Source organism: Oryctolagus cuniculus, chromosome 5 (genome assembly GCF_964237555.1).
Source record: "Oryctolagus cuniculus chromosome 5, mOryCun1.1, whole genome shotgun sequence".
In the NCBI taxonomy this organism is placed as follows: Eukaryota; Metazoa; Chordata; class Mammalia; order Lagomorpha; family Leporidae; genus Oryctolagus; species Oryctolagus cuniculus.
This window is the reverse complement of record NC_091436.1, coordinates 50,749,243-50,777,097: the sequence shown is the minus strand read 5'-3', so window position 1 is coordinate 50,777,097 and position 27,855 is coordinate 50,749,243. Positions and strand designations below refer to the sequence as shown.

General features: G+C 39.0%; 1 long non-coding RNA gene across 3 annotated transcripts in view; it reads left to right on the top strand.

Moving 5' to 3' along the window:
* The window catches only part of LOC103349875 (uncharacterized), a 154,626-nt gene extending 127,760 nt beyond the window's left edge, over nucleotides 1-26,866 (top strand). For all 3 annotated transcript variants that reach the window (XR_011388548.1, XR_007922852.2, XR_011388549.1), the window contains exons 6-7: nucleotides 24,476-24,543; nucleotides 26,639-26,866. This is a non-coding gene — a long non-coding RNA (uncharacterized lncRNA). The remainder of the gene's footprint in view (nucleotides 1-24,475; nucleotides 24,544-26,638) is intronic.
* The last annotated feature ends 989 nt before the right edge of the window (nucleotides 26,867-27,855 follow it).

The window sequence follows — 27,855 nt, the reverse complement described above, 5'->3', positions numbered from 1 at the left end:
TGAAAGGAAAATGGTAAATATAATGAACTGTGAAAAATAGATAAGGTTTAAATGTAAGTTTTAAAATAGTAAAAGCTACATAGATATATTTTCTACCCTTCCTTCTCTCAAGCTGCACATACCTGCCTGAGATATTTGTAGAATTTAAACCTAATCTTATAAGTCTTCTTCATACTGCCTAAAAGTAATGTATGAAACATTGCTCAATAATACAGGATTTGGGCAAAATAATTGATAGCCTTTAAAATTTAGTCTAGGCATCATATGCTTTATAGAGTTTCCCTGATTCTTACCAAAAGGATGAGCACTTTACTTATCATATTGTGTTCTCATGGCTTAATTGATAGTCTCCCTCAGTGGATTCTGAGTCTTCAAGTCAGAAACTCTATGTTCTTCCATCTTTGCTTCTTCAGAGATATAATAAATACTCATATGATATCTACTTAAATGGAGCATGGAAAGTTAATAAAGAAAATAACAAAAGAAAGAGGATGGCTCCCACTAAGGTTGTTATGATCCAGAAATGACAGGCGTGGATTAGACAAGTGTCAAACATGCAAGTAATTGGTCAAAGTTAGAGGCAAAAAATCCAGAGTTCCAAAGTTCTATTACATGGGTAAGAGGAACCCAGTGCATTTGTGGTTACTTTGGGTTAATTTATAGAGGATTCATCCAATCAGAGAGGCAAGATAGGCCAGGAATGAATCTGCCGTGGCCCAGCGTAACCAACTGGGGTAAGGTCCCTGTGGTCAGAGCTCAGAGGTGAGCCAGGCATTCGATAATGACGGCAAACAATCAAAATGAAGAAACTTTGATTTCAAGAGCATAACCTAACCTGATACAGTAGTTGAGGAGGAGGAGCGATGGCCACAAGCATCTTTTCTTTGGTGCTGTTTCACAAACAGCCTTTAAAATGTCATTTCACCCCTATTCTTGAGGTATTTGGAAGCTTTAGGACAATAAACCACATAAAACAATAAAGTACTTATTAAGTTCCCATTGTGCACAGATACCTATGCAAGGTGCTACCTTCTGTGCTAAGGGAACGCTCGGTAAAGAATTTGCTTTAGGCCAAAGCAATATGAACTGTGTGTGTATGTGTGTTTGTGTGTGACTTCAACTGGGCTGAAATAATGTGTTTCAAGCTTGGCCTTGCAGAAATCCATACTGTGAAAAAGCCCTAAATAATATTAGGGGAAAATTCAACAAAGACTTGAAAATCAATTAAGATTTATAGGTTAGGGTAGGTGAAGCATTTTTCCCTTGTGTTTTACACTTTTTTTTCTTTTATCCATCAAGATACTGGGCTACATTCTCCTATGTAATAAATGGAAGTTCATTAACCCCATTTGGGAAACTGGTCATTCCAACACCTGAGTTAAATAAGTACTTTTAGATACCCTTCACGTATTCAGTGCTTTGCTAAATGCTATTGAGGACAAAAGAGAGTTCTTGGCATTATTGTGCCTTTGAAAGTTTATTAGAGATGACAAATGGAGCAGTATGGGAAGATAATAAGAAGGCTTACAGCAAAGATCTTGAATGCATTTAACAAGAAAATCATCAATATGTTTTCTCCTTTGGATTCCTCAGATTATACCAATCATGGGGATAGTGAAGGACTTGGAAGACCACTTCAATTACTTTTGAGTCTAGGTCCCTGGTTGGCTTTGATCATGTTCTTGCCATTCTTTTCTTTCCCCTGGGTACCCTTGGCTAATTTGGTATCCTTCTATAGTTTTTATACTGGTGCTCTGGGTATGGCAGAACTGTAGGCAGTCTTGGGCTAGAATTCCTACTCTCTAATTGGCAATATGAAAAGAACAGAGCAGCTAATAAGCACTATGTGAGTACATTTGAAATAGCTGGAATGGGCATAGGGAGGAAGCACAGACTTTGTAGCTTGTATAAGGCTGTTATAATTGATTCTGTTTCTCTTGAATTTGAGAGGAGACAGGTTTGCCTGATCCACTGGCAGCTCTTATGGTCAACCTTAGGTCTTATTTTAGGTGACTTCAGCTTGGTGCTTGAATTCACAGTAAGTGCTACCAAATAACCTAGAACATATCCTTCAGAGATAGTGTACCAGACTTTTGATTGCAAGGGACAAAGCTAGCTCAGTGAAAGGAAATTTATTTAATAGAATAAACTTGTAAATAAGCTGGGCCTTTTCAGAAGGGAGTTGGAAACTGGAAAACCGATAGGAATGGAGGCAGCTATTCTGTACTCTGTGGGTTTCTGGGTTTTGCTTTTCTTTTTTTTTTTCTTTTTTTTTTTTTTTTGACAGGCAGAGTGGACAGTGAGAGAGAGAGACAGAGAGAAAGGTCTTCCTTTGCCATTGGTTCACCCTCCAATGGCCGCCACGGTCGGCGCACCGCATCAGCACCGCATCAGCACCGTGCTGATCTGATGGCAGGAGCCAGGTACTTCTCCTGGTCTCCCATGGGGTGCAGGGCCCAAGCACTTGGGCCATCCTCCACTGTACTCCCTGGCCACAGCAGAGAGCTGGCCTGGAAGAGGGGCGACTGGGACAGAATCTGGCGCCCCGACCGGGACTAGAACCGGGTGTGCCGGCGCCGCAAGGCAGAGGATTAGCCTAGTGAGCCGCGGCACCGGCCTGGTTTTGCTTTTCTTGCACATCTGTTTCAGCCCCTTGTTTCTCTGTAAATTTTGACTTTTTCCAAGGCATTTTAATTCTGTAAATCTCTTTCTCTCTTTTTAATTTAAAATAATTTTAAAGGAAGAGAGAGAGAGCGAGAGCGAGAGAGTGAACGAGAGAGAGAGCGACAGAGAGATAGGAGATCTCATCTGCTGGTTCACCCCTCAAAGGCCCATAACAGCCACAGTCAGGTCAAACCAGGAGACTGGAACTCCATGCCAGATCTCCACGTCAGTGACAGGGACCCAAGTAATTGAGCTATCACACTCTGCCTTTCAGGATGCATATTTGCAGGAAGCAAGAACGGAAAACAGAGCAGGGACTCAAACCCAGGTTCTCTGATATCATACATGGGTATCTCAAGTGGCAGCTTAACCACCACACCAAATGCCTGCCTCGGCTTGGATGGAGGGAGTATGGACTGTCTTGGCTCAAAATCTCAGGGAAGGAGCTGTGCTGGAAACTGGTGACCACATTTTACTCAATCACTGTGGCTATAGGAGCAGAGTCAAGTGGTAACTATGGGGTCACCAAGCCTGCCTCCATAGTATTTTCTGTGCTACAATAAAATATGACATCAATTTTGCAGGAATCCCCAACTTACCTACAAAAGTACCTATGAGTGGCATCCACCCACTATGCAATCTTTCTTTGCCAGAGTCAAATCACTTTCCTAGTTTTTAGGGAAACAGGATGATTCACTGCTTTTCCAGAGTCCAGAGAGTCTGAGAGCTCTCCCTGCTCCAGGGCCTAAGGGATACACCTGCCAAATCGAAATAGTTACCATTTGTGTTTCCTTAAATAAATGTTCAGGGAAATGCGCTGTCATATGCAAGAAGCTCTGGTGGCCTGCCTGGGTAGCCCAGATTTCTGAATTGAACACCAGCATTATGTGATTTGGACACTAGTGTTTTCCTGATCACACACAGTATGGGTGAGTAAAAGGGGGAAGAGACTAAAATGCCAAATTGAATGGGGAAGGATTTTCAGTAGGGAAGATTTCTTCATGTGATCATTCTCCTTTCAGAAAACAAATTATTTGGTGCACACTAAAATATCAGAAACTAGGGAATCATTTTTATTTCAATAATTCAGTGACTATTCTCTGTTTGGATTCTGTGCACCCAACACTGTATTACTTGGCTTCTCATATGCACAATAGCTACAAAATTTAAAGCATCCAAAGTAAAATCAAAAGGCAGGTTGCTTCCATCAAAAATTCTTTAAGATTTTCAAGATGGTGACTAGAACATGAAACCAAGTGTCTTACTCTTCTAAGTGTGAGGCCCTGTGCCAGATGCAGCTTGTCTGTTCCCGAAGCCAGCTCCGACTTATGTGCCTGGGAAGCTCCCTTTTAATTCTTTCCCTGATCATTTCACGATAAAAACAGGGGGAACCTTATTTACTTTTCATATGTCTTGTTTTGTTGTTGTTGTTGTTTTTGTTTTTGACAGGCAGAGTGGACAGTGAGAGAGAGAGAGAGACAAGCAGAAAGGTCTTTCTTTGCCGTTGGTTCACCCTCCAATGGCCGCCGCGGCCAGCGTGCTGCGGCCGGTGCACCACGCTGATCCGAAGGCAGGAACCAGGTGCTTCTCCTGGTCTCCCATGGGGTGCAGGGCCCAAGAACCTGGGCCATCCTCCACTGCACTCCTGGGCCACAGCAGAGAGCTGGCCTGGAAGAGGGGCAACCGGGACTAGAACCCGGTGTGCCAGCACCACTAGGCGGAGGATTAGCCTAGTGAGCCGCGGCGCCGGCTTTTCATATGTCTTATGGAACAGTTCTATGAAGGAATTTCAAAAAGCCTATGGAAAATAGAATTAAAAATAAATTTATTTTGATGGAATAAAATTTGAACTTCATGTATAATGTTCTTGAAATGCACATTTCCAAGAACTTTTTTTTTCAAGATTTATTTATTTATTTGAAAGTCAGATACACAGAGAGAGAAGAAGAGGCAGAGAGAGAGAGAGAGAGAGATCTTCCATCTGCTGTTTCACTCCCCAAATGGCTAAAATGGCCAGAGCTGTGCCGATCCGGCGCAGGAGCCAGGAGTTTCTTCTGGGTCTCCCATATGGGTGCAGGGGCCCAAGGACTTGGGCCATCTTCTACTGCTTTTCTAGGCCATAGCAGAGAGCTGTATTGGAAATGGAGCAGCCAGGATACAAACTGGTGCACATATGGGATGCTGACACCGCAGGCGAAGGATTAACTTACTGCGCCACAGTGCCAGGCCCTCCAAGAACTTTTTGAACATCCTCAGGGTAGGTAGCCCTGGTGATTCTTCCCTGATATTCCTTCCCTAGACTGTTATTGAGCCACAGGTAAAACAGCTCACAGTTTGCACTTTTTTCAAAGAAGAAAATTCATTACTTTTAATAATATGTTATAATGTAGTTATAATATTGGATAGTCTGCAGTCATTAAGTAATTAGTTAATTATAAAGGTATTTCCCATAATGATTTCCATGTTAAAATTTTCCTTTTTCCTGTGTTTTCTTATTATTGTTTCAAACTTTCAGCTGGTAAGTTTATAAATTCTTTTGTAATAGATGTTGCATGCAGTTAATTTTGACTTAATTTGCGTCCTGGATTATAATCATCTACAACATAGCAATTCAATGTACTTAAGCTGAGGAAGACAATTGGCTGGTAGTGTTTCAAAGGGATACAGTGATTTTTACAATGCCTGAATTTGAGAATTGCAAGTATTTATTATGCAAAACCAGAGGGAATTGGTTTATCCTGAGGGGAAAATGGCAGTTTTCTACAGGCTGTATAATGTACCTTAAAATAATTTAAGTAATAAGTTTCATCCCAGCATTTTCATTAACTCAAGCAACATGTATTATAAAATACTTCAGGCTGATGAATCATAAAAATTCTATTTTTTTTAAGAAAGAGGAACTTACATAAAATATTTAAATGGAAAATGTTCTATAGAGAGAATAAAGATTTCTGAGAATTATTTGTAAAAATTATCCTTTATAGCATCGATACTTTGTCTGAAATTTAATGTATGATTACACTGTGAAGGTCATCTCTTTTTCAAGAATAAATGTCTGAAGTGATTTGTCTTCCTTTGTGGATTCCTTTTCCCACTTTGGTGTTCCCGTGGACCAGACTCCTCTGCAGGGCTGTCTCTCACTCTCCCATTTGCAGGTGTCACTGTGTCAAGTACAGGGACAGCCCTGTGCCAGGTGCAGGCGGCCACTGCTGCTCTGGACTTACAGGCTGCCATCCACAGGCTTGCTCAGGGGCACTTGGTTCTTGAGCCAGTAGAAATCTGACTGGCAATACACTGAAGCTTCATTTCTCACCAGTGGGAATGATTAGATAGTCTATTACTCCGCACTCATTATCTGGTAGTAAGTGGAGATCTGCATCTTTACCTCTACTTACCTTGCGGTCTTCTTATTAGGTACAGCCAGTCTTCCGTAAGCTTGATGCACTCTGGTTTCCATGCTAGCTTTTTCCTGGAAATGAATAATGGGTGATTGAGTTGGCTGATACTGAATCTTCTGTCCATGTTGCTACTGGGTGCTTCTCTCTGGGCTGTATCTTACTTCAAAGATACTTGAAGAGAGACTTGAATGTCTACCAAGCATAATTTTTTCTTTAAGATTTATTTATTTGAAAGAGTCAGAGTTACACAGAGAGAAGGAGAGGAAAAAAGAGAGAGAAAGAGAAAGAGAGAGAGAGAGAGAGAGAGAGAGGTCTTCTATCCGCTGGTTCACTCTCCAATTGGCCGCATCGGCTGGAATTATGTCGATCCAAAGCCAGAAACAAGGAGCTTCTTCTGGGTCCTCCAAGTGGGTGCAGGGGCCCAAGGACTTGGTCCATCTTCTACTGCTTTTCCAGGCCATAGCAGAGAGCTGGATTGGAAGTGGAGCAGCCGGGACTCGAACTGGCACCCATATGGGATGCTGGCACTGTAGGCAGAGGCTTTATCCGCTACACCACAGCACCGGCCCCTATCAAGCATAATTTTACTCTGCTTTCCACTTCACTAGACAACTCTTCCATGGACTGGACAAGCTTCTGAGGAAACATGCATCATTTTTCCAAGGATTGCTTTTTAGAAGTAATTATACATATTTGTGTCATACAGTGTTATGTTTTGATCAGAAATGCATACTTTAAAAAGGAGAGCTAATATTATTATGTGATTTTATTTATATATCTACGAATCTATATTTACATCTAGGACCAAAGGAAGCTATTTATGACAGAAGTTTATTTTGGTTCACAGTTTTGGAAGTTCACAGTCCAAGTTTGGGCAGTCCCCTTGGTCTGGTTTCTGAAGAGGGTGGTGGATGGTGGAATGTATGTAGAGAGAGGATCACATAGTGAGTCAGGAGCACCAAGCACAGCTGGGCTTGCCTCAGGCTAATCAACCTTCTCATGAGAACTACCTTGAGACAGCATGTCCTCAACAACCTGAAAAAACTTTCCTCTTGTCCCACCTCCTAGCCACCACAACTGAACAACCAAATGGTAGCTACCTGCTTCTGAAATTGTGCAAGTAATAAATTGAGCCCTCAAGCTACACGGCTATCCTTTAGTGAAGTCACTTTGGCTTTGAAGCCTGTGTACAAAGCAGTCATTGTTGGTAGCTATTTGTGACTGATCTTGATTTTGTTTCTTTAGCACTTATTTTGTACTTCAAGGTGGTCACACAGACATATTTGTTGTTATCCTAAAGACTGATAGATGCATTCTCTACATGGGTTTAATGACATAGCCAGATAGGCATTCTTTTAGTTATCAAAGAAACTCTGAGTGAAAAGTTAATTTTGGCAACTTTAAAGTTATTTTCTGCTTGCTTTCCATTAAGATGTGAATACTTCATTGAAGATTTCTTTGTTTATAGTACTTTTCTTCTTCCAATACCAAATAAGATGTTGTTAGTAGGATTTTCTGTTAGAATACATTTTAATCTGTGTACATGCATATCTCTTCTAGGAAAAGACAAAAAAATATTCATTCATTATAGTCCAGGGATACATGAAAATGAGGAAAAGGCTCTCATCTAAAAGATAGTAAGATATTAATATCATAGAGTATCAGGCAATATGTAGAAATAAAAATCAATAGTATTCTGCCACTATTTAATTTTTATTGTATTTATGATGAGCTGTTAAATATAGTCAACCATGAAGTAAGAATTCAAAGAACTTAGACTTTCAGAAGTATTTTACTTGGGGGTAAAAATAACTTAGCAATAGGTATGATTTCCTTTGGTCCTCGAGTGCTTATGTAACTGTGCCCACCTGTGTAAGCACACAGTTCTGAACAGATAACCACAGCTGTGACATTCCTGACTGTTCTGCCCAGAAATTGTTTCTGATATTTTCTGTACTCTTTCTAGACCTGCTGCTTCCTGCAGTCATGTTTTGGGTGGCCCCTAACTTTACCTGTCTGTTCCAGGCACCTACCTTAACAGTACTTGTTCTTATGGAAAAGTTATTCAATCTTTATCTCACCACCAGATACAATATTTTCTTATTTACCTGCTGCATTCATTATAGCAGTAAGAAAGAAGTTATTCCGTTCCTCAGTTAAAAAAAAAACCTTAAAAATGTAGCTGTCTTACCTAAGTAAGTAGAGTGCATATAAGAAGCATCCCTAGCACCCATTTTATTGAGTTATTATTATCTTCAGAGCATACAGGTGAAAACTGTAGGTTTCTAACATACCTGTCCTTCTTTTGATGTTTCACACTCCATTTAGAGGAGAATTATGGAACAGGAATGTTCATCATATATTTAGAGACAAGCTATAAAGGACAAATGTTCCAGGAATATAAGAAGTTCACCCTAAGTCCTACATGACTGATCCTGATCTTTTTTCTAATTATCTGGTTGGTAATGAGTGGAGAGAGGGAGGGAAGGATGGAAGGGGGGGGGAGAGAGAGAGAGAGAGAGAGAGAGAGAGAGAGAGAATAGTTTCCATCTGCAGGTTTACTCCCCAGATGGCTACAACAACTTAGACTGGGGCAGGATTAAAGCTAGGAGTCAGGAGCTTTGTCCTGATCTGCCACATAGGTGCAGGGGCCCAAACACTTGGGTTGTCTTTTGCTGCTTTCCCAGGAGCATTAGCTGGGAACTAGATTGGAAGTGAAGCAGCTGGGATTTAAATGGGTGTTCATATGGGTTGCTGGCATGGTAAGCAGTGGCTTAATCCACTACACCACAGCTCTGGCCACTTTTGGCTTTAGAAGAAAATGTAAAGGCAATGAGGAAAGGGGATTTGGGATGGCATGGGGAAGCTACAAACCAAGAGGCTGAGAAGCAACAAAGATTTGATCTACTTCAACAAGGTCCTGAAATCAGCTCTGCACTGATCACAAGTAGGCTTGGGACTGCACTTCTCATTACTTGCCCTCTTTGGCTAAAATGATTGAAAGTGAACTGTATGTGCAGATTTGGGAGTAAACTCTAAAGATCAAAGTGTGTAAGATTCTGTCCAGTAGTCAGTCTGCAGTGTGCTGTAGGCACCAGTGAGTCCCGATTTCCTTCCCAGTCTCATCTCTGGCCCTCTTTTGTCTTGGTGTTCCTCTTCTCAGTAAATGGTATCTTTGTTTACTTTGGTTCTATATTCTTCTATCTTTGGTCATCTTTGGTTCTATCTTCTATTTCTCTCAGGCTATAGGGACACCATAAAATGCAAATTCATTCCCATAGCCTACTGGCCTATAGGACCTGGCTGCTGGCTAATCCTTGACTTCATCTCCTTTATCCTCCCTTTCCACATTTTCCATGTGGCACCCAAATGTCATTAACTCTTTGCTGTTCCTGAAATACATACACATGTTTCACCTCAGAGCCTTTGCACATGTGGGTCTCTCAGCCTATAGTCCTCTCTTTTTGCATATCTGTTATCCATTCGGTTCACCTCATTCAAATCTCTGCCTATGTAGCACTGCATTAGGGGGCCTTCCCTGGACGTGTTGTATAACGTCACACTTCCCATTATTGTATATCCTGCATTATTTTTTCCATTTTAGCGCTTAAATGTCATGATATAATAATATGTACTATTATGTTATGCTATGTATATATATATATATGTATTGATTTATTATATATCTTCCCCACTAAAGTATGCTGTATTCATTTTCTTGTATCTATTATTTTTCTTTCTGCTATTCTAGATTTTCTTTTATCTATTATCTAAAGATTTGTTGAATCGATAAGTAAATCAGTGAACAAGCAGGTGAACTTCTTAGGAAGTATCCATAACTTGGAACCATGTACAATAAAATAATTTTATGGCTAAGGCAAAGGGAAATAGCTACTGTGAACTATATGCCCATCTTTTAGAGAAGTGCCTTGACTATGTGGCACTGTAACTCTGTTGGCTGGAATGTCTTACACTTTTTTGTGTGATCTGGTGAAACTGATCTCTATTTTATGGCAGGCACCTCCCCTGCCTTTCTAGAAGAGTAAGAGCTTCATTTTCTTTGCTTCATTGGTGTTGTCATTCGTTTACAACATCACTGTGCCACTTTGACCCACTGTGGTACTTTCTAGACCTGCTCCCCTGATAGCTTGAGATTTTTCATAAAGACAAGTGTTGCTTTATTCATTCCTGTCTTGGTGTGGCACAGAGTAGATTTTTCTGAAAATGTCTCCATCTGTACATGATCTTTCTACTGCTCCAATTTTAAAGTAACCTTTGTTTCTATCTGCTTTTTTTTTTGGTACATCTTCCTGCTGCGTTATCAATGTGTAGCATCTTAGAACATCTTAGAACTATGTGGGAGGCCCTTGTACCACAATAGCTTGTGCTTAGGGAATGCTCAGATATAATTTTTAAGTTGCACTGAAGAACACATTGTCTTAGGCTTCTAAATGAAGACTTCTTATTATTTAAGTGAGAAATTGCCTGCATGTGATGACTGTTCAGCATTGGTTTAGAGATCAGAATATGATGTCTAACTTATTTCCCAATGATTATATAATTAAAAATGGATTACGTTTGTATCTTCAAAGAGGGAGGAATAAATGCCATGACTTACATGTTCGCTTATGTCCTATTCAAAATCTAGTACATTTCCTATAGTTTCATATGTAATTTTCAAAATCATCTTACTTGATCATTTTAAGTATGCAAATCCAAATCTACATGTGAAATTTTGCAAGAAGAGAAATTCAGGAATGCTTAAGTATATTACAACCACAACATGATGGGCCACAAAAGACCACAGTACATTAAAAACCAAAATCCTATAAGATTCAAGAGACTGAATTGCTAATAGTGGCATCTGTGGCACTTAGGATTAAGTGGATAGGTTTGATGGTGAGACTACTTTCTGGACTAGTAGGAAGGAATCCGATTATGCCATCTTTCTTTACATGAGATGAAAGTGCTTTCTTTGGGAGGAATCATGACTAACCTAAGAAAATGTAGAGCAAACTGTGGAGTCTCTTCTGAATTCTTGCCTGCTCTATTTTTTACTCATCACAAGTCACTCAGTCACTCTTACTATATGGTTATATTATGGGCTCTGCTCCTCTCTGTAAGTGAATTTAATTTTTTAATTTTTATTTCATTCTAATTTTAGACTAATGTTATAGCAGGACAGACTTTGCAACTGGAAGAATGTGAAATACAAGTTTCATGTGTGTGGGGCCATTGAGAAATCCCCTCCTATTCCTCATGTGGTGAATGGTTTACTTGAAGTGAAAAGAAAGTCAAGGAAAATCTCCCCTTGGTTATTCATTTTGTGAAAATCTGAATCAATGCGGCTAAAGTTTCTCGCTTTATTTTGTAGCTCATATAAATGTTCTTTTCCTCTTAGTCCCATTTGGCACATACTCTTTAAGATATTATATGTATTGTCCGTGATGAAGGCAATATCCAGTATTTCTTCAGGGGAGAAACAACATTGACTTTTTTGTTAGTTCTTTCAAGTGGAGGTTTAAGACACTTCAGTATTTTGGAATTATATGAACTATAAACCAGGGCTTCCTCGAGGCTGTTCTTATTTTAAGGAGATTATTTTTGTTTTTGCAGATAGTAGATTCTAAATTAGTTAGCTGGCAGAGAAAATATTGCAGAAATAGATTCATTTTGGAGTAGCAAGATGAGCTTTCTATTCTGTAGAGGGCTCTGTTTACTAATCAGTCTGAGTTCCATAGTTTTACTAAAAAAAGATTGTTTGAGGGAAGAATTTAGCCTAGCAGTTAAGACACCCATGTCCTATACTAGACTACCTGGGTTCAATACCCAGTTCTAGCTTCTGACCCTAGATTTCTGGAATGCATGCAGACTCGGGGAGACAGCAGTGATGGCTCAAGTATTTGGACCTCTGCCACCAAGTGGTAGACCTGGATTGAGTTCTTGGCTTCTGTTTTTGGCTTGATTCATACCCAGCAGTTTCAAGAGTTTGCGGAATGAATCAGCAAATGGTAACTCTCTCTCTCTCCCTTTCCTCCTTCTCTTTCTTGCTTTTTCTCTCCCTCTCTGTCTCCCTCTCTATCTTCCTCTCTCTCCCTCTCTCTCCCTCTATCTCTCTCCCCCTCTGTTGTTCTGACTCTTAAATAAATAAGTAAACAAGTTTTGTTAAGAACTGTGCTAAATTGTAACTCAGATTCCTTTCATTGAAATAAAACTACTCTGGAAACAACAGGATGATTCCAATCTTTGCTTATTCTGTATCTCCATAGAAAGTTCATGAACTATGGGAAGGAAAATTAGAATATAAGCTTATATTCTAATATAACAGGTTATATTGTTCTTATTGTTTTTCCAAGAGTCTAAAATAGCTTGCAGCATAAATATAAATTTAATAAGTTCTCATTAAATGAATGAAGATTAGTGGGTTTTGCATTTATAATCTTATTCTTTATGTTGAAGATGTCCCTTGCAGCTCTAAAACACAATGATTAAGAACAAGCGTTTTGGCAACAAGGAGTCCTGGATTAACTATTGATTTTGGCGAAGTTACTATATATTCCTTTAGGCCTCAATCTCTTTATCCAAAAAGTTGATAAATGGAGTGCTGTATATAAAGCCCTGTGGAGTATTTGGCAAATAATAAGTTATTGATAGATGGGCTTTATTATGAATAGTGGATTTTGTAGGACATTTGCTTGTAGTGAAGAGAACAAAAAATCTACTTCAACTAAATAGAAAGGATTTAAATGACTAGTCAGAATTTTTTTATCCTGACTTTTTATGTTCCCTGCCTGAACCAGAGCTATAGCTTATTCTTGACTTGAGGCCTCTCTTTATTTGTCTGGAGAACTGAGTTAGGATATTAGGGGTCTATAATGTGAGTACTTAATGTTTTTGCAAAAAATAGAATTGAAAAAAGTTCATATGGGGGCAAAAAGTTTTGAAATCCATATATAGATTATTTTTTCACAATATGCATTCTCCATGAACTTTGGAAGTATTCTCATTAAAGATAGCAATTGCAGGCAAGGTTGGGGGGAAAGGTAACCATGAACACAGTTGGTAGGAATGTAAATTTGGAAGGCAGTTCACTGCAACGTTAAATACATAAAAATCTTATGATCCTGAAACCCACATCTGTATATGTATCTGAAGGTAGTGAAATCAGGATCTTGAAGATGTATCTGCACTCTTATATTCATTGCAGCATTATTGATGATAGCCAAGATACAGAAACAACCTAAGTACCTGTTTGTGGATGAATGGATAAATAAGATATGATACATGCACACACACACACGCACATATACACATGAGAATACTACAGGAATTCATGTAGAAGTAAAAGACAAATTAATTTTGGTGCAAATGTTTTTTCATAACATACAATTTCCAAGAACTTTTTTTTTTAAAAGATTTATTTATTTATTTGAAAGTAGAGTTACACAGAGAGAGGAGAGGGAGAGAGAGAGAGAGAGAAAGAGAGAGGGAGATCTTCCATCCGATGGTTCACTCCCCAATTGGCTGCAAAGGCTGGAGCTGTGCCGTTCTGAGGGCAGGAGCCAGGAGCCTCCTCTGGGTCTCCCAAGCGGGTGCAGGGACCCAAGGACCTGGCCATCTTCTACTGCTATCCCAGGCCACAGGGAAGAGCTGGATCAGAAGAGGAGCAGCTGGGACTAGAACTGGTGCCCATAGGGGATGCCAGCATTCCAGGCCAGGGCTGTGCCACAGCACTGGCCCCATCCGGGAATTTTTTGAAGACTCCTTATATTTATTAGGCACGATTGTGCTTCCTGGAAAGGGCCATCATGGTAAAAGAGAAAACTTGAGGCATATTGCCTTTGTCAAAGTCAAAAGTAAAAGAAGGTCATGTTGAGTATGGTGCGTATAGCAGGTCAGTTAACTCTGAGATTGAGTTTTAGTATAGAGATCTTAAATAAGAGTGGAAAGGTACTAATATAAGCTAAAAATGAACACCAGAAACACCATTTAACTAAAATACTCTTCAGTCTTTGAAAACTTATGCTATCATTAGCATCATTGGTTTTAACAGCCCTGGTAGTTGGAGTGATAAGAAGATGACTTGGGCAAAGATATCAGTAGCAGGACACAGGATGCCTGGCTAGCCACAACCAGCAACCTTAATAGACATATCTTCAGCATCTTTAGTCCACTTGGCTCCCTTGGTTGCACTGTTAGCATTGCCACAGCTGTTTGCAATTACCAATGGTCTCAAGAGATTAAGTAAATGACATTGAGATGGACAAGAGAGGAAAATGTTGGTGTCCAGCCACGTGCTACCAAATTACATCTGATGGGTTCCCAAACATATTTGTGAGAAATCTGAGGGGAACTCATTCTCATACCATTGTAAGTAAATACAGATAAAATAGAGTTTTGGAATTGTTAATATAATTTTATTTTATTTTATTATTATTTTTTACAGGCAGAGCGGACAGTGAGAGAGAGATAGAGAAAGGTCTTCCTTTTGCCATTGGTTCACCCTCCAATGGCCGCCGCGGCTGGCGTGCTGCGGCCGGTGCACCATGCTGATCTGAAGCCAGGAGCCAGGTGCTTCTCCTGGTCTCCCATGGGGTGCAGGGCCCAAGAACCTGGGCCATCCTCCACTGCACTCCCGGGCCACAGCAGAGAGCTGGCCTGGAAGAGGGGCAACCGGGACAGAATCTGGCACCCCGACCGGGACTAGAACCAGGTGTGCCGGCACCGCTAGGTGGAGGATTAGCCTAGTGAACCGCGGTGCCAGCCCAGCTTTATTTTTTGACTGTAGACTGCGAAGGGTGGTCTACTTTGAGAAGAAATATGTCAACATTTGCATTGTTGTTACAGAAAGCTCAGAAGATGATGTTCACTTGATAGAAATTCATTGTTATATGAATTTCTGCATCTAAAGAAAGTGCTTGATTATCATTCCTGAAAAGATATTATTTTGGAAGAAGACAAGATTCATATTTTGGGAATTTCTATGTATTTCTGATTTTTCTGTAGAATCATTATAAAACTCCTTTTGAGAGTTATCCAATAGAAATCTGATCTCTCATTTTAGAAGGAGGAAGGAAATTATACATCAACTACACTTAGTGTTGCTCTATTTCCTCTTAGGATTATCTTTACTAGACAATGCATATGAAGAATGAATTAAAGTGTGTTGGTCCTAAGGATGGGAAAAAAGATGACATTATGCCATACTTTTTTTCTCTTTTCAAAGTTTAGAAAATATAATGGCATGTGTGTTTTTATTTTATTAGATTTTTTTCTATCAGTGAATATGTTCATTACTATTATTATTGCATTTCACAAGCTATATTTTATATTTTGATTTAATACAATAGCAACTCAGTATATTTATTTAAAAAGAAAGTTGCTAAGTGTCAGTTCTATCTAAACTGAATGAATCTGAATAAAATGACTAGGGTTATTTGTTTTGTAATGTATTGTGAGCCTGGCAGCCACAAGTCCTGATCCCTTCATACACTTGACTAGTATAATTCTAGATAACTCTCTGTGTAAATATATATGCAATGATAGAAATAATTTTAGAACCGACAGAATGGGAAAAAATATTTGCAAACTATGCAACAGATAAAGGGTTAATAACCAGAATCTACAAAGAGATCAAGAAACTCCACAAAAACAAAACCAACAACCCACTTAAGAGATGGGCCAAGGACCTCAATAGACATTTTTCAAAAGAGGACATCCAAATGGCCAACAGGCACATGAAAAAATGTTCAAGGTCATTAGCAATCAGGGAAATGCAAATCAAAACCACAATGAGGTTTCACCTCACCCCGGTTAGAATGGCTCACATGCAGAAATCTACCAACAACAGATGCTGGTGAGGATGTGGGGAAAAAGGGACACTAACCCACTGTTGGTGGGAATGCAAACTGGTCAAGCCACTATGGAAGTCAGTCTGGAGATTCCTCAGAAACCTGAAGATAACCCTACCTTTCGACCCAGCCATCCCACTCCTTGGAATTTACCCAAAGGAATTTAAATTGGCAAACAAAAAAGCAGTCTGCAGCCTAATGTTTATTGCAGCTCAATTCACAATAGCTAAGACCTGGAACCAACCTAAATGCCCATCAACGATAGACTGGATAAAGAAATTATGGGATATGTACTCTTTAGAATACTATACCGCAGTAAGAAACAACGAAATCCAGTCATTTGCAACAAAATGGAGGAACCTGGAACACATCATGCTGAGTGAAATAAGCCAGTCCCAAAGGGACAAATACCATATGTTCTCCCTGATCGGTGACGACTGACTGAACACCAAGAGGGAAACCTGTTGGAGTGAGGTGGACACTATGGGAAACGGTGGCTTGATCAGCATAGCCCTGACTGTTAATGAACAACTAAATACATTATCCCTCTTAGTAGTTTTTTTATCTGTTCTACTTAATATGACTGGTTTAGATCTGTAATTGATGCACAGTTATTCTTAAGTGTTGAAAATTAACTGAAATGTGATCCCTGTTGAACATGGTGGTGGGAATGGGAGAGGGAAGAGATGTATAATTTGGGACATGCTCAGGCTGACTTGCCCCAAGTGGTGGAGTTGGAAGCCTACCAGGGGATTCCAATTCAATCCCATCGAGGTGGCATGTACCAATGCCATCTCACTGTTCCAGGTGATCAGTTTCAGTTCACAGTTGGTCATGGTGGAGGGACTGGGAGTCAAAGGGAGCACATAGACAAGTCTAGTACCTGCTAACGCTAACCGATGGAGTAAATAAAGGGGAGAGTGATCCAACATGGGAAGTGAGATACTCAGCAGACTCATAGAATGGCAGAGGTCCTAAATAGCACTCTGGCCTCAGAATCAGCCCTAAAGGCATTCGGAGCTGGCTGAAAAGCTCATGAGAGTATTTCAGGCATGGAAAGCCAAGACACTCTGGCAAAAGATCTCTGCAAGTGAGATCCCAGTGGAAAGAACAGGTCTTCAAAGAAGGAGGTACCTTCCTCTGAAGGGAGGAGAGAACTTCCACTTTGACTATGACCTTGTCTAAACAAGATAAGAGTCGGAGAACTCAGAGGGCTTCCATAGCCTTGGAAACTCATGACTGGAGCATGGGGAGATTACTGATGCCATAGACAGGAGTGTCAATTGGTAAAGTCAACAACAGGAGTCACTGTGCACTTACTCCTCATGTAGGATCTCTATCCTTAATGTGCTGTACATTGAGATTTAATGCTATAACGAGTACTCAAACAATATATTTCACTTTGTGTTTCTATGGGGGTGCAAACTGTTGAAATCCTTACTTAATGCATACTAAACTGATCCTCTGTAAAAAAAAAAAAAAAAAAAAAAGAGAAATTATCAATTCCCAACTTGACTCTCACTGGGATTAAACATGACAATAGGTCTGCTCTGATTTCATCATCATTTAAAAAAAATCATCTATTATTTTTCACTTTATGTTTCTGTGTGGGAGCAAACTGTTGAAATCCATACTTAATGTATACTAAGCTGATCTTCTGTATATTAAGATAATCGAAAATGAATGGAAGGGGAGAGGGAGTGGGAAAGGGGAGGGTTGTGGGTGGGAGGGACGGTATGGGGCGGAAGCCATTGTAATCCATAAGTCGTACTTTGGAAATTTATATGCATTAATATGCATTAAATAAAAGTTTAAAAAAAATACAGAAGTGGTTACATATATGACTTCAAAAATGAAAAGATTGTTAAATCTAATGTTGAAAATTTAATTTTACAGAACTAAAACAGTGATATAATTATTACCTAATTCCAGATTAATCTTTATTTGTTAGATATATTGGCTCCTGAGAGGTCTCTCAAAAATTTAAATATTTGTTTGATGTTTATATCACAAATTTTTAAATATATATTTCAAATTTATAAAATATGCATTGATTCATTTTAAGGGAGATGGGGGGTTAGATTATAATTGAAGATTTAGATTGTTGAATGCAGAGAGAGAGAAAGAGAAGGAGAAATTGACTATGAGTCAGATATTTGGTGCAGAGATTAAATTGCAGCTTGAGATCCCTGCATTTTCTATTGGAGTCCCTGAGTTCAAGTCTTAGCCCTACTTCTGATTGAGCTTTCTGGTAATGTACACCCTAAGAGGCAGAAGGGGATGGTTCAAGTGCTTGGATCCTGGCTATCCTTGTGGGAGAGCCAGATGAGTTCTAGGATCCTGGCTTTGACCTGGCACAGGCCTGAACATTGTAGGCATTTTTAGAGTCAACTAGCATACTCTTTAGCAATCTTTCCCCACTGTCTCTGCCCTGTAAATAAATAGATAAGTAAAAAATAGTAATAGAATACATGGACACTGTTTAATAGATGTAGTTACCACAGACCTAGAAGTGATAGAAAGACCTGACATTACCCCTCTGATCTTCCTAATAGAGGGTAATCTTATATTAGTTGGCTACTGATGTGCAAAACCATCTAAAAGTTAATAATTTAAACAATAGTTAGTGTTCATGAACTTGTAGTTCAGATGGATGATTTTCTGAACTGCATAGGGTTTGTCTGATCTTAGTTGAGCTCACTCATGCCTCTACTGTCAGCTGGCACATCTGACATGTTTGGGGTCCAATAGATTACTGTCTAAAATGACAGGAATAGCTAGGCTAATCTAGAGGGATATCTCTCTAGAGGGGTAACTCCAGCTTCTTTTTGTAGAAGCTTGGGAGGAAGCTAGACATGGAGGGGAGTGGAGAGGAGGCTATTACTGCATAATAAACCAGACCAAAAGGTAGTACTAAAAGCTCTTTTACTTTGTTATTTTTCATGAATCTAGGGGTTGCCTTGTCAGTTTTTATCTTAGCTGGGCTTGCACATGTCTGAGTCACTTAGCTGAATGGTTGGGTTCTTCCTGGAATAGGATATCAGGAGGTTGGTTGCTTTTGGCCAGCTGAGTGGCTTATTATTCCGCAGACTAGTTTGGATTTGTTCTCATAATTCTGGACCAAGTTTCAAGAGACAGAAAGTAGAAATGTTTAAGACTTTGAATATCACAGCTTAGAAGTGGCACTCTGCCACTTCTGCCCATTCTATCAGCCATATCAAATCATAAGAGCAACCAATTTCACTACTTCCTGAAAGACACTACAAATTCATATTACAAAGGCATGGATAAAGGTTGCCGGCACCGCGGCTCAATAGGCTAATCCTCTGCCTGGCGGCACTGGCACACCTGGTTCTAGTCCCGGTTGGGGTGCCAGATTCTGTCCCGGTTGCCCCTCTTCCAGGCCAGCTCTCTGCTGTGGCCCGGGAGTGCAGTGGAGGATGGCCCAAGTGCTTGGGCCCTGCACCCCATGGGAGACCAGGAGAAGCACCTGGCTCCTGGCTTTGGATCAGCATGGTGCCCCGGCCGCAGCGCGCCAGCCGCGGCGGCCATTGGAGGGTGAACCAACGGCAAAGGAAGACCTTTCTCTCTGTCTCTCTCCCTCACTGTCCACTCTGCCTGTAGAATAAATAAATAAATAAATAAAAAATAAAGGCATGGATAAAGGGAAGGGTGGAGAAATGGGGACATTTTTCACATAAATATTCCACAATCTAAAACCCTGAGTAACTGGTTTCTTAACAATAGTAGAGATGGCCTTTGGGGTTTTGTGGAGTCAGTTCTGTGGATTATCGGCTGAGGCCTTACTTCTTCCATCTTCTCATGAAGGGAGCATACTGGTACTCAAGGCATGTATTAGAATGTGGCTGATGACAACATTGGATAATTCCTAAAATACACTGGACTTTATCTCCATTGCTGCCCCCTACAATTCCAATATTTAGGATAGATTCATCTCCTTGAAGCATTGTCCAGTGCTTTGCTAACCCTGCATCTTCTGTAAAATTTGCCAGTCCAGCAAATTGAAGTCAAGGTGTGGTGTGGTATAACCCTTTCTGATATTTCAGGAAGAATGTGGGCTAGGTATTACAGATTTACTATTTTAGTGGTATAGTATTTTGGCATACTAACCAATGTTTCTTTTTCTTATAATACTGCTTGGCTTCCCTGTTCCTTTCTCCTCATTTTTCCTAATCCACTCTGTACAGGGCTAGGGATTATATACAACAACAACAACAAAATCAATTCTTAGCATTTTAAACTTAAGAGGGATGGAGGACCTTATTACATCTTGAAAAGCCATGAGTGTGGCATAAATGGTAGGTTATTTTTACTACTTAGCCAGATTATCCTGCCTTTGGAAATAAAGAGAATGTCAGTCAGATTGAGGGAAGGAGTGAAACTGAGGAAAGGGAAGAGTAAGTGGGTTTCTGTGAGTTCCTGAGAAAGGGGTACGTACCTGGTTTATCTGTAGGGTTGAAGCCCTCTGTGTTAAGGGAGCACTAGAAATGCTGAAAAGTTTGAGGTCTTTATGAGAAGAGACACTGATGCTTTACTATCCAAATTATAATCAGGAGAAACTAGATTCCCTTGAGAGAAATGGGTCTAACATGGAGCCAGAGCTGGATCATGATCCTAGATTAGGGTGATATATAAACAGGCGGGTCCTATATCTCACTGTAAGGCAGGAAAATGGGTAGATGTGTCTCAGGTTCCTTAGTCATGGTCACAAGGGCTGGCAAATCTGTAGACACCGCGGCCTTCTGGTCATGCTGCACAAAGAATACATTGGCCAGGACAATAGAAGTCTTGGAGTGTCTACTGATGTCCACAGCAGATTGGCTTCATCTCAGCCCCCCCCCCCAATACTTGTGCAGTGACCTAAAAAAAGATGACTGTGGTATTCCCTCTTATGAAATTAAGGCAGCAGCCCCTCACCTCTGAACTATCTGCAAGATAATTCTGAATTTGTTGAGCATTAACCCAAATGAGACTAAATTAAATTCAGAAAAGACAGTTTATTTCTACCTGGCAAGATTAATGTTTCTGTTAGTATTAAACAGGGTTTGAGAGTTAAATACACTTATAGAAATACCTCACTTCATTGATTCCAAGACATTCACTTTTTCATATTTTAACATCTGAAATTGAGCTGTAGCTCACAAACTATGGCACATCATAGTTTAGTTGGCAGTGATTTTTCTTTCTTAATGGTACATAAAACAATAGTGCATCTTACAAATGGTGTCTTAAATTTAGTGAAATATGGTATAATGAAAGCTATATCTTTGCATACTTAGGATTTGTAAATGCCAGTAATTCAAGACCTACAACTCATTACTTCTTGACACTTCTCTCTTCCTTTATGTACAATGACACCTTTACTTACAATCCTACTTCAAAATTACGTTGAGAACTTAAAATTGTGATGGCAAATAAAATGGAATGAGCTGGTAGCTGTTGCTCAGAGTTGAGCTGAATGTCATTTCAAAACAGAGTGACAATGACATGGTACCATAGGTCTGTTTCCCAACTGTCATTAGCATTGTCATATTTTATTAAGGGGTTTTCTGCCATTCACCAGCACATGTGGTTCTTCTCTGCATGGGTAGCAGACAGTAGGAGAGCATCCCTGGTGGGCCTGTTCTCGAACACCATGAAAAATCCCAGGGTCTGCTGACCCTTGAAAAATCCAATGACAACTTTATTGAAAGCTAGTGTTCTCTGGAGTACAGGGGTAGAACAATGCCTCCTTAATATTCTCCCATGCATTGAAATTTCCTTTCTTCAGAGATTAGCCTAAAAATTCATTCAGTACTGCAAATCTCAACTTTCTTGTTCTAAGTTTTGTTCCCCCAGAGTGACCCTATGTTTCTTTTTTTAAGTTTCTAATCTTATTTTTTTAACTTTTATTTAATAATTATAAATTTCCAAAGTACAGCTTTTGGATTATAGTGGCTTTTTCCCCCCATAACCTCCCTCCCACCCACAACCATCCCATCTGCTGCTCCCTCTCCCATCCCATTCACATTAAGATTCATTTTCAGTTATCTTTATACACAGAAGATCAATTTAGTATATACTAAGTAAAGATTTCAACAGTTTGCACCCACACAGAAACACAAAGTATAAAGTACTGTTTGAGTTCTAGTTATGCCGTTAATTCACATAGTGTAATACATTAAGGACAGAGATCCTACATGGGGAGTAAGTGCACAGTGACTCCTGTTGTTGATTTAACAATTGACACTCTTATTTATGGTGTCAGACCCTATGCTTTCTTCATGTCTGTCTCCACCAAGTTGTTTTCCCTCTGCATAGGCACTCTTGTCAGCAGGCTTGACCAAGCTGAATGCACGCCCATCCAAAGGTGACACCTTTGGAAGTATAGCTTCCATGGTGGAGTGTCCTAGAATCTGCTTTGTGTTGTGATTCTATTTGAACTTTGTCAGCCACTGTCTATATCTCAATAATTCTGGATATTAAATCTTCATAGCCACATACAGCCATATATGTAATCATACATCTGTCTCATACATGTATGTAATCATACCCACAACATCCCAAAGAAGGTGCAGATATATCCATTGCCAGAGAAATAAAATAAGACTACTAAACAATCATGAATAAATGGGGAGCAAGAGGAGGAAGCAAGACATTAATATTTGCATTGAGTTGTCTTTAAATTGGGAGACTGTACCTCTGGGTGATGCCCTGGTGCACTTTCATTGTAGGAGCATGACATTAAGTTCTCAACGTTCTCAGGGTTTCTCCCAGGACTATTCTGGAAACTTAATATCAGAACCTTACCATGAAGAACTAGAAGAAGTTTTAGAACCTTCAGAGTTTCCAAAGTGAAGGATATGCAAATAAAAACATAATTTTTTTGATAATATTGCCTGTCTCTTTAGAATACTAATCAGATTCTTAGGCTATACAAGTATCTAAATGTTACTGTGTTTTACCCAAGAGTGCCCCCAAACCATCTGATAGGACCAAGAAGAGTGTGGGCTTGAGTGCAAAAAATCCTTTTAGAAAGTTATTCAAATTTGCTTGTGATAAGCATAGTACCACCACATCTTTTTATCTCCTTACCCAGGAAAATATTTTAAATATTATAAATAACCTTCCTCTGTAACTCGTGGTTTTTGTTCATTGGTTTCTACGAAGAAAATACATTTGATTAGATTAGAATTGCATTATAAATTATTCACACTACAGAAAATTAGCCATGGAATTTTCCTCTTCCAAGGACTCCAAAAAACAACAGAATTTTACAATAGTACTTCGTCTACACTTGGTTGGATTTAGCATAAAAGTGTTGTGTCATAGACCTCTTCAAAGAGGCCTAGCTACTGAGAATTCCAAAGGACCTTGTTCTCACAAAACTGCTTCACCTATAAGTATGGTCCTCTCTCACAGGCTCTAAGGTTAATATTAAAGTAAAAAAAAAGACCACATAAGCTGACAGAATAAAAAGTTATGGGATATGTATTTCTGGTGCAAGAGTTGCTACAATAGTTTTACAAAATTCGGCAATATATATTAAAATCCTTAAATATATCCATAGCTCTTGTATTAATTATAGGAATTTTTCCCAAAGAAATCACTAACTAGTACACATAGAGTTTCTTATACAAAGGTACACTAAAAGGTTCATAGGAAAATGGAATTAAAAGATGAATTTACTTTGGTATAAAATAATACACATTTGACTTGAAGTTTGTGAAGACCCCTTGTGGAAGATGGCTTCTCACTACATTATATTTATTTGCAAAGATCTGAAAACCACATGGATGTTTGACAAGAAGTATCACATCTTTCTGGGACTCACAAATTCTTTGCAGCATCTCCCACAAAAAAGTGAAAGCCATTTTTCCACACCTTGAATATCACCTGTCTTTGTGAATTGATTTGACCAATAGAATGAAGCATCGATGACACATAAGTTCCATGTGTAGATGTCAAGAGAACTTCTGGCTTCTGTTCTCTCTCTTTATGTCCTGCTGCCATGTGAACAAGTCTGTACTAACCTCTTGACCCTGCAGGTGTCTGACATGTCAGTGGATCCAGCTGACACTACATGGAGCCTTACAGACATCCATACTGTTCGTCCACAGAATTCTGAGCAAGTCTTGGGACAGGTTGCTGTTCATCAGAAACTAAATGATATGTAGGAGCATTTTAACTCAATGGGTCCTACAGTATGCTGTAAAATTTACTAGTATCTCACAAGGCATCAATAGAGATTTGGGAATATACTATATAATAATGATCAAATAGGTATATAATCTAATATAGAGCTATGATAAATAATTTGTATACTAATATATTATAAAATAACAAGAGAAATCATGAAAAAGAATACTATCATTAAATAAGCATTGGAAAACTTATAATTACCACTCCTGCTTAAAATGCAGTCATACATATTAACATATTAAAAATGAGCAATTATGCAGTAAATAAAATTTTGAAGAAGATCTTTTCATTTTTACATGTTTATTTTTATTTATTTGAAAATTGGAAAAGATAGCTTCTGTCTATTGGTTCACTCCCCAGATGCTCACAACAACCGGACTTTGGCCAGGATAAAACTAGGAGTCTACAGCTCCATTGTGATCTCCCAGGTGGGTGGCAGGAACTCAAGTGCTTGAACCATCACCTGCTGCTTCCCAGGATGTGCATTAGCAGGAAGCTGAATCAGATGCAACACAACCAGGACTCAAACCAGGCACTTGATCAGCTCTTGTCCTGACGGTTGATGTACAATGTAATACTTTATCCATTTTAGTATTTTTTTTGTTTTAGTACCATTGGTTGAACTCTGTAATTAACACACAATTATTCTTAGGTGTTTAAATTTTAACTGAAAAGTGATCCCTGTTAGGAATTTGGAAAACATTATGCTGAGTGAAATAAGCCAATCCCAAAGGGACAAATACCACTTGTTCTCCCTGATAGGTGACAACTAACTGAGCACCAAAAAGGAAACCTGTTAAAGTGAAATGAACACTATGAGAAACGGTGACTTGATCAGCCCTCACCCTGACTGTTGATGAGCAACTTAATATGTTATCCCTCTTAGTATTTTTTTTTGTTTGTTCTACTTAATACCTTTGGTTGAATACTGTAATCAATACACAATTCTTCTTAAGTGCTGAAACTTAACTGAAAAATGATCGCTGTTAAATATAAGAGTGGGAATAAGAGAGGGAAGAGATGTGCAATTCGGGCCATGCTCAAGCTGACTTACCTCAAACGGTAGAGTTAGAAACATACCAGGGGATTCCAATTCAACCCCATCAAGGTGGCATGTACCAATGCCATCTCACTAGTCCCAGTGATCAATTTTGATATAATATGCAGGTATTCCAAGCAGTAGCTTTACCTGCTGTGTCCCATTGCCAGCCCCAGCAAATTTTACAAATAGTGTTTCTCATATATTTTTTATAAAGACTACTTTCTTTTCCCCTGTAAATCCTTGGATAGCAGACCAGATGCTACTGCTCCAAGGAACACAGTAGAGGAGAAGCAGTTTAGTATTTACACTTTACACCATTAACCATTATTTCATATTTGCAAAGTTTGTACTAAAAGCAAATGTTTTTATAGGACATAAACCATGACTTCACTTTGTAAAATACATTTCACATTATATATGCTATACATACTGAAACAGTTTGGAAATTAATTTTGATAGGTATATATATTGGGATAGTATGATTGTGACTTATTTTAATTTTTTAACTTTTATTTAATGAATATAAATTTCCAAAGTACAGCTTATGAATTACAATAGCTTCCCCCCCATAACTTCCCTACCACCCTTTCCCATTCCCTCTCCCCTTCCATTCACATCAAGATTCATTTTCAATTCTCTTTATATACAGAAGATCAGTTTAGCATACATTAAGTAAAGATTTCAACAGTTTTCTCCCACACAGAAACATAAAGTGAAAAATACTGTTTGAGTACTCGTTATAGTGTTAAATCACAATGTATAGCAGATTAAGGACAGAGATCCTACATGAGGAGTAAGTGCACAGTGACTCCTGTTGTTGACTTAACAAATTGACACTTTTGTTTATGGCATGAGTAATCACCCTAGGCTCTTGTCATGAGTTGCCAAGGTTATGGAAGCATTTTGAGTTCACCGACTCTGATCATATTTAGACAAGTTGATAGTCAAAGTTCTCTTCTCCCTTCAGAGAAAGGTACCTCCTTCTTTGATGACCTGTTCTTTCCACTGGGATTTAAAAAAATTAACTTTAAAAAAATTAAATTTTAATTAAACTTTTAATTAAAAAATAAACTTTTAATTAAAAAATTAACTTTTAAATAAAGGGAACAGATTTTATACATACAATTCAAGAGCATCCACCATACTCCCCCTCCTCTTTCTTTTCTTATTTTAATTTTCACAACAACATACTTTTAATTTTCTTCATAATCATAGGCTTAATCATCCACTAAATAAAGAATTGAGCATGTAGTAAGTAGAAGAAACACTGTTCTTCAAGACTATAGACAAGGGCTATGGCTTCTTTTTTTTATAATTCTCTGTTTAAAAATTTTAGAATGAATATATTATTTCATAATTTGTTTAAAAATGATGGTTTTAGGGGTCAGCACTGTGGTGCAGTGGGTTAAAGCCCTGGCTTGAAGTGCCAGCATCCCATACGGGTGCTGCTTCTAGTAACGGCTACTCCTCTTCCCACACAGCTCTCTGCTACGGCCTAAGAAAGCAGTGGAAGGTGGCTTAAGTCTCGGGCCTCTGGACCCACGTGGGAAACCCGGAAGATGCTCCTGCCTCCTGACTTTGAATTGGCTCAGCTCTGGCCATTGCAGCCATCTAGGGAGTGGACCAGTGGATAGAAGACTTCTTTCTTTCTCTACCTCTCTCTGTAACTCTGTCTTTCAAATAAATAAATAAAATAAATCTTTAGAAAATGATAGTTTTAAAAGTACAATGCCAAGGTCTTATGGAAAATTTCCAAGTTACTGCTGCCATTGCATGGAGCACTGACAGAGTCTTGCACATTCTTTGCACTGCTTATGCCTTTAGCGTTTCATGAGCCATTCCTTTAGAGAGCTCACGTGCAAATACTATTTATTTCATTCTTATTATTCTTTAACATCTCTAAAGCACAGCCTAAGTGCTAGTTAATCGGTCAGCCAAATAGTGGAGTCCCTTTTAAGAAATTGAAAACATACCTCTAGAGAATATACTGGGCATCACAATATTATTATGTAATTTGTTCTATAATTTTAGTAATTGCTATCTCAGAATACTAAGCATATTACATCTAAAATAGGATTTACTTCCTTTGAGCCCAGCTAATTACTTTGCGTTATAGGTTGTTTAATTCTTGATCAATAAATTACAAAATTCTAGACAAGCCCTTATAAAATACTGTCTGATTAACCATGTTTGTAAAATTTCAGGGTGAAGGATTACATGCACCTTCAAATCTATGTTTCACAGTGTTCATGCTTTTATTATTGTCTTCTCACGTGCTATATATTCACTAAGCTATTACTGAACAACGTGCAATGTCTAAACTAAAACTCCACGCCATAAAATAGCATTATACATTATGCCATAATGCTGGAATTTTATGCCCCCATAAAATTGTTTTAGGAAATGATTTTTGGGTCCAAGCTTTAGGCCTTTTTCCCTTGAGCACATCTCATTTTTAAAGCAGTTTAGCTGGCATTTATTTTTCTTAAAAATCAAACACCATGAAACATGATAGAATATTGATCACTAACACTCACTGTTTTCAGAATCCATTATCTCTGTTATGACAGAGAACTGCATGGTTTGCTAGCTCATGATTCATGGGAAAATTTCAGCAGAGGTCTCCCGCAGTGCACAAGATGGCATCGAAGGCCCAGAGAAGTCCTTGGAGCCCTCTCTGAACCCCAGCTCTTCTTTG